The sequence below is a fragment of the Anser brachyrhynchus genome (assembly GCF_964034855.1).
Source record: "Anser brachyrhynchus genome assembly, contig: SCAFFOLD_135, whole genome shotgun sequence".
Classification (NCBI taxonomy): domain Eukaryota; kingdom Metazoa; phylum Chordata; class Aves; order Anseriformes; family Anatidae; genus Anser; species Anser brachyrhynchus.
The window spans coordinates 34,426-42,565 of record NW_027663523.1 but is presented as its reverse complement, the minus strand read 5'-3'; positions in this window follow the sequence as shown (position 1 = coordinate 42,565).

Genomic DNA, 8,140 nt, shown 5'->3' with positions numbered 1-8,140 from the left:
GAGTGCACTGGCACCAGTGGGGATGCAGTGCAGTGAGTCCAGAGAGTGCACTGGCACCAGTGGGGATGCAGTGCAGTGAGTCCAGAGAGTGCACTGGCACCAGTGGGGATGCAGTGTAGTGAGTCCAGAGAGTTCACTGGCACCAGTGGGGTTGCAGTGTAGTGAGTCCAGAGAGTGCACTGGCACCACTGGGGATGCAGTGAAGTGAGTCCCGAGAGTGCACTGGCACCACTGGGGATGCAGTGCAGTGAGTCCAGAGAGTGCACTGGCACCAGTGGGGATGCAGTGCAGTGAGTCCTGAGAGTGCACTGGCACCAGTGGGGATGCAGTGCAGTGAGTCCAGAGAGTGCACTGGCACCACTGGGGATGCAGTGCAGTGACTCCAGAGAGTGCACTGGCACTAGTGGGGATACAGTGCAGTGAGTCCGGAGAGTGCACTGGCACCAGTGGGGATGCAGTGCAGTGAGTCCAGAGAGTGCACTGGCACCACTTGGGATGCGGTGCAGTGACTCCAGAAAGTGCACTGGCACTACTGGGGATGCAGTGCAGTGAGTCCCGAGAGTGCACTGGCACCACTGGGGATGCAGTGCAGTGAGCCCAGAGAGTGCACTGGCACCAGTGGGGATGCAGTGCAGTGAGTCCAGAGAGTGCACTGGCACCAGTGGGGTTGCAGTGCAGTGAGTCCAGAGAGTGCACTGGGACCAGTGGGCATGCAGTGCAGTGACTCCAGAGAGTGCACTGGCAGCAGTGGGGTTGCAGTGCAGTGAGCCCAGAGAGTGCCCTGGCACCAGTGGGGATGCAGTGCAGTGAGTCCAGAGAGTGCACTGGCACCAGTTGGGATGCAGTGCAGTGGGTCCGAAGAGTGCACTGGCACCAGTGGGGATGCAGTGCAGTGACTCCAGAGAGTGCACTTGCACCAGTGGGGATGCAGTGCAGTGAGTCCAGAGAGTGCACTGGCACCACTGGGGATGCAGTGCAGTGAGTCCAGAGAGTGCACTGGCACCAGTGGGGATGCAGTGCAGTGAGTCCAGAGAGTGCACTGGCACCACTTGGGATGCGGTGCAGTGAGTCCAGAGAGTGCACTGGCACTACTGGGGATGCAGTGCAGTGAGTCCCGAGAGTGCACTGGCACCACTGGGGATGCAGTGCAGTGAGTCCAGAGAGTGCACTGGCAGCAGTGGGGATGCAGTGCAGTGAGTCCAGAGAGTGCACTGGCAGCAGTGGGGATGCAGTGCAGTGACTCCAGAGAGTGGACTGGCACCAGTGGGGATGCACTGCAGTGAGTCCAGAAAGTGCACTGGCACCAGTGGGGATGCAGTGCAGTGAGTCCAGAGAGTGCACTGGCACCAGTGGGGTTGCAGTGCAGTGAGTCCAGAGAGTGCACTGGCACCAGTGGGGATGCAGTGCAGTCAGTCCAGAGAGTGCAATGGCACCAGTGGGGATGCAAAGCAGTGAGTCCAGAGAGTGCACTGGCACCAGTGGGAATGCAGTGCAGTGAGTTGAGAGAGTGCACTGGAACCAGTGGGGATGCACTGCAGTGTCTCCAGAGAGTGCACTGGCACCAGTGGGGATGCAGTGCAGTGAGTCCAGAGAGTGCATTGGCACCAGTGGGAATGCAGTGCAGTGACTCCAGAGAGTGCACTGGCACCACTGGGGATGCAGTGCAGTGAGTCCAGAGAGTGCACTGGCACCAGTGGGGATGCAGTGCAGTGACTCCAGAGAGTGCACTGGCAGCAGTGGGGATGCAGTGCAGTGAGTCTAGAGAGTGCACTGGCACCAGTGGGGATGCAGTGCAGTGAGTCCAGAGAGTGCACTGGCACCAGTGGGGATGCAGTGCAGTGACTCCAGACAGTGCACTGGCACCAGTGGGGATGCAGTGCAGTGAGTCCAGAGAGTGCACTGGTACCAGTGGCGTTGGAGTGCAGTGACTCTAGAGAGTGCACTGGCACCAGTGGGGATGCAGTGCAGTGACTCCAGAGAGTGCACTGGCACCACTGGGGATGCAGTGCAGTGAGTCCAGAGAGTGCATTGGCACCACTGGGGATGCAGTGCAGTGAGTCCAGAGAGTGCACTGGCACCAGTGGGGATGCAGTGCAGTGACTCCAGAGAGTGCACTGGCACCACTGGGGATGCAGTGCAGTGAGTCCAGAGAGTGCACTGGCACCACTGGGGATGCAGTGCAGTGACTCCAGAGAGTGCACTGGCAGCAGTGGGGATGCAGTGCAGTGAGTCCAGAGAGTGCACTGGCACCAGTGGGAATGCAGGGCAGTGAGTCCAGGGAGTGCACTGGTAGCAGTGGGGATGCAGTGCAGTGAGTCCAGAGAGTTCACTGGCACCAGTGGGGATGCAGTGCAGTGACTCCAGAGAGTGCACTGGCACCAGTGGGGATGCAGTGCAGTGAGTCCAGAGAGTTCACTGGCACTACTGGGGATGCAGTGCAGTGAGTCCAGAGAGTGCACTGGCACCAGTGGGGATGCAGTGCAGTGAGTCCTTATAGTGCACTGGCACCACTGGGGATGCAGTGCAGTGACTCCAGAGAGTGCACTGGCACCAGTGGGGATGCAGTGTAGTGAGTCCAGAGAGTTCACTGGCACCAGTGGGGTTGCAGTGCAGTGAATCCAGAGAGTGCACTGGCACCAGTGGGGATGCAGTGCAGTGAGTCCAGGCAGTTCACTGGCACCAGTGGGGATGCAGTGCAGTGAGTCCAGGCAGTTCACTGGCACCAGTGGGGATGCAGTGCAGTGTCTCCAGAGAGTATAGTGGCACCAGTGGGGATGCAGTGCAGTGACTCCAGAGAGTGCACTGGCACCAGTGGGGATGCAGTGCAGTGAGTCCAGAGAGTGCACTGGCACCAGTGGGGTTGCAGTGCAGTGAGTCCAGAAAGTGCACTGGCACCAGTGGGGATGCAGTGCAGTGAGTCCAGAGAGTGCACTGGCACCACTGGGGATGCAGTGCAGTGACTCCAGAGAGTGCACTGGCACCAGTGGGGATGCAGTGCAGTGAGTCCAGAGAGTGCACTGGCACCAGTGGGGATGCACTGCAGTGAGTCCAGAGAGTGCACTGGCACCAGTGGGGATGCAGTGCAGTGAGTCCAGAGAGTGCACTGGCACCAGTGGGCATGCAGTGCAGTGAGTCCAGAGAGTGCACTGGCAACAGTGCGGTTGCAGTGCAGTGAGTCCAGAGAGTGCACTGGCACCAGTGGGGATGCAGTGCAGTGAGTCCAGAGAGTGCACTGGCACCAGTGGGGATGCAGTGCAGTGAGTCCAGAGAGTGCACTGGCACCAGTGGGGTTGCAGTGCAGTGAGTCCAGAGAGTGCACTGGCACCAGTGGGGATGCAGTGCAGTGAGTCCAGAGAGTGCACTGGCAGCAATGGGGATGCAGTGCAGTGACTCCAGAGAGTGCACTGGCACCACTGGGGATGCAGTGCAATGAGTCCAGAGAGTGCACTGGCACCAGTGGGGATGCAGTGCAGTGAGTCCAGAGAGTGCTCTGGCAGCAGTGGGGATGCAGTGCAGTGAGTCCAGAGAGTGCACTGTTACCAGTGGGGATGCAGTGCAGTGACTCCAGAGAGTGCACTGGCAGCAGTGGGGATGCAGTGCAGTGACTCCAGAGAGTGCACTGGCACCAGTGGGGATGCAGTGCAGTGAGTCCAGAGAGTGCACTGGCACCACTGGGGATGCACTGCAGTGACTCCAGAGAGTGCACTGGCACCAGTGGGGATGCAGTGCAGTGAGTCCAGAGAGTGCACTGGCACCAGTGGGGATGCACTGCAGTGAGTCCAGAAAGTGCACTGGCACTACTGGGGATGCAGTGCAGTGAGTCCAGAGAGTGCACTGGCACCAGTGGAGATGCAGTGCAGTGAGTCCAGAGAGTGCACTGGCACCACTGGGGATGCAGTGTAGTGAGTCCAGAGAGTGCACTGGCACCAGTGGGGTTGCAGTGCAGTGACTCCAGAGAGTGCACTGGCACCAGTGGGTATGCAGTGCAGTGAGTGCAGAGAGTGCACTGGCACCAGTGGGGATGCAGTGCAGTCAGTCCAGAGAGTGCAATGGCACCAGTGGGGATGCAAAGCAGTGACTCCAGAGAGTGCACTGGCACCACTGGGGATGCACTGCAGTGTCTCCAGAGAGTGCACTGGCACCAGTGGGGATGCAGTGCAGTGAGTCCAGAGAGTGCACTGGCATCACTGGGGATGCAGTGCAGTGACTCCAGAGAGTGCACTGGCACCAGTGGGGTTGCAGTGCAGTGACTCCAGAGAGTGCACTGGCACCACTGGGGATGCATTGCAGTGAGTCCAGTGAGTGCACTGGCACCAGTGGGGATGCAGTGCAGTGAGTCCTGAGAGTGCGCTGGCACCAGTGGGAATGCAGTGCAGTGACTCCAGAGAGTTCACTGGCACCAGTGCGGATGCACTGCAGTGAGTCCAGACAGTGCACTGGCACCACTGGGGATGCCGTGCAGTGAGTCCAGAGAGTGCACTGTCACCAGTGGGGATGCAGTGCAGTGAGTCCAGAGAGTTCACTGGCACCAGTGGGGATGCAGTGCAGTGAGTCCAGAGAGTGCACTGTCACCAGTGGGGATGCAGTGCAGTGAGTCCAGAGAGTGCACTGGCACCACTAGGGATGCAGTGCAGTGAGTCTAGAAAGTGTACTGGCACTACTGGGGATGCAGTGCAGTGAGTCCAGAGAGTGCACTGGCACCAGTGGGGATGCAGTGCAGTGAGTCCAGAGAGTTCACTGGCACCAGTGGGGATGCAGTGCAGTGACTCCAGAGAGTGCACTGGCACCAGTGGGGATGCACTGCAGTGAGTCCAGACAGTGCACTGGCACCACTGGGGATGCAGTGCAGTGACTCCATAGACTGCACTGGCACCAGTGGGGATGCAGTGCAGTGAGTCCAGAGAGTGCACTGGCACCAGTGGGGATGCAGTGCAGTGAGTCCAGAGAGTGCACTGGCTCCACTAGGGATGCAGTGCAGTGACTCCATAAAGTGCACTGGCACTACTGCGTATGCAGTGCAGTGAGTCCAGAGAGTGCACTGGCACCAGTGGGGATGCAGTGCAGTGAGTCCAGAGAGTGCACTGGCACCCCTGGGGATGCAGTGCAGTGAGTCCAGAGAGTGCACTGGCACCAGTGGGGTTGCAGTGCAGTGAGTCCAGAGAGTGCACTGGCACCAGTGGGAATGCAGTGCAGTGAGTCCAGAGAGTGCACTGGCAGCAGTGGGGATGCAGTGTAGTGAGTCCAGAGAGTGCACTGGCACCAGTGGGGTTGCAGTGCAGTGAGTCCAGAGAGTGCACTGGCACCAGTGGGAATACAGTGCAGTGAGTCCAGAGAGTGCACTGGCAGCAGTGGGGATGCAGTGCAGTAAGTCCAGAGAGTGCACTGGCACCACTGGGGACGCAGTGCAGTGACTCCAGAGAGTGCACTGGCACCAGTGGGGATGCAGTGCAGTGAGTCCAGAGAGTGCACTGGCACCAGTGGGGATGCAGTGCAGTGAGTCCAGAGAGTGCACTGGCACCAGTGGGGTTGCAGTGCAGTGAGTCCAGAGAGTGCACTGGCACCAGTGGGGATGCAGTGCAGTCAGTCCAGAGAGTGCAGTGGCACCAGTGGGGATGCAAAGCAGTGACTCCAGAGAGTGCACTGGCACCAGTGGGGATGCAGTGCAGTGAGTCCAGAGAGTGCATTGCCACCAGTGGGGATGCCGTGCAGTGACTCCAGAGAGTGCACTGGCAGCAGTGGGGATGCAGTGCAGTGAGTCCAGAGAGTGCACTGGCACCAGTGGGGATGCAGTGCAGTGACTCCAGAGAGTGCACTGGCACCAGTGGGGATGCAGTGCAGTGAGTCTAGAGAGTGCACTGGCACCAGTGGGGATGCAGTGCAGTGAGTCCAGAGAGTGCACTGGCACCAGTGGGGATGCAGTGCAGTGACTCCAGAGAGTGCTCTGGCACCAGTGGGGATGCAGTGCAGTGAGTCCAGAGAGTGCACTGGCACCAGTGGGGATGCAGTGCAGTGAGTCCAGAGAGTGCACTGGCACCACTGGGGATGCAGTGCAGTGAGTCCAGAGAGTGCACTGGCACCAGTGGGGATGCAGTGCAGTGAGTCCAGAGAGTTCACTGGCACCACTGGGGATGCAGTGCAGTGAGTCCAGAGAGTGCACTGGCACCAGTGGGGATGCACTGCAGTGAGTCCAGAGAGTGCATTGGCACCAGTGGGGATGCAGTGCAGTGAGTCCAGAGAGTGCACTGGTACAAGTGGGGATGCAGTGCAGTGAGTTCAGAGAGTGCACTGGCACCACTGCGGATCAGTGCAGTGACTCTAGAGAATGCACTGGCACCAGTGGGGTTGGAGTGCAGTGACTGTAGAGAGTGCACTGGCACCACTGCGGATCAGTGCAGTGACTCTAGAGAGTGCACTGTCACCAGTGGGGATGCAGTGCAGTGAGTGCAGAGAGTGCACTGGCAGCAGTGGGGATGCAGTGCAGTGAGTCCAGAGAGTGCACTGGCACCACTGGGGATGCAGTGCAGTGAGTCCAGAGAGTGCACTGGAACCACTGGGGATGCAGTGCAGTGAGTCCAGAGAGTTCACTGGCACCAGTGGGGATGCAGTGCAGTGACTGCAGAGAGTGCACGGGCACCACTGGGGATGCACTGCAGTGACTCCAGAGAGTGCATTGGCACCAGTGGGGATGCAGTGCAGTGACTCCAGAGAGTGCACTGGCACCAGTGGGGATGCAGTGCAGTGAGTCCAGAGAGTGCACTGGCACCAGTGGGGATGCAGTGCAGTGACTCCAGAGAGTGCACTGGCACCAGTGGGGATGCAGTGCAGTGAGTCCAGAGAGTGCACTGGCACCAGTGGGGATGCAGTGTAGTGAGTCCAGAGAGTTCACTGGCACCAGTGGGGTTGCAGTGTAGTGAGTCCAGAGAGTGCACTGGCACCACTGGGGATGCAGTGCAGTGAGTCCCGAGAGTGCACTGGCACCACTGGGGATGCAGTGCAGTGAGCCCAGAGAGTGCACTGGCACCAGTGGGGATGCAGTGCAGTAAGTCCAGAGAGTGCACTGGCACCAGTGGGGTTGCAGTGCAGTGAGTCCAGAGAGTGCACTGGCACCACTGCGGATGCAGTGCAGTGACTCCAGAGAGTGCACTGGCACCAGTGGGGATGCAGTGCAGTGAGTCCAGAGAGTGCACTGGCACCAGTGGGGATGCAGTGCAGTGAGTCCAGAGAGTGCACTGGCACCAGTGGGGATGCAGTGTAGTGAGTCCAGAGAGTTCACTGGCACCAGTATGGTTGCAGTGTAGTGAGTCCAGAGAGTGCACTGGCACCACTGGGGATGCAGTGAAGTGAGTCCTGAGAGTGCACTGGCACCACTGGGGATGCAGTGCAGTGAGTCCAGAGAGTGCACTGGCACCAGTGGGGATGCAGTGCAGTGAGTCCTGAGAGTGCACTGGCACCAGTGGGGATGCAGTGCAGTGAGTCCAGAGAGTGCACTGGCACCAGTGGGGATGCAGTGCAGTGACTCCAGAGAGTGCACTGGCACTAGTGGGGATACAGTGCAGTGAGTCCGGAGAGTGCACTGGCACCAGTGGGGATGCAGTGCAGTGAGTCCAGAGAGTGCACTGGCACCACTTGGGATGCGGTGCAGTGACTCCAGAAAGTGCACTGGCACTACTGGGGATGCAGTGCAGTGAGTCCCGAGAGTGCACTGGCACCACTGGGGATGCAGTGCAGTGAGCCCAGAGAGTGCACTGGCACCAGTGGGGATGCAGTGCAGTGAGTCCAGAGAGTGCACTGGCACCAGTGGGGTTGCAGTGCAGTGAGTCCAGAGAGTGCACTGGGACCAGTGGGCATGCAGTGCAGTGACTCCAGAGAGTGCACTGGCAGCAGTGGGGTTGCAGTGCAGTGAGCCCAGAGAGTGCCCTGGCACCAGTGGGGATGCAGTGCAGTGAGTCCAGAGAGTGCACTGGCACCAGTTGGGATGCAGTGCAGTGGGTCCGAAGAGTGCACTGGCACCAGTGGGGATGCAGTGCAGTGACTCCAGAGAGTGCACTTGCACCAGTGGGGATGCAGTGCAGTGAGTCCAGAGAGTGCACTGGCACCACTGGGGATGCAGTGCAGTGAGTCCAGAGAGTGCACTGGCACC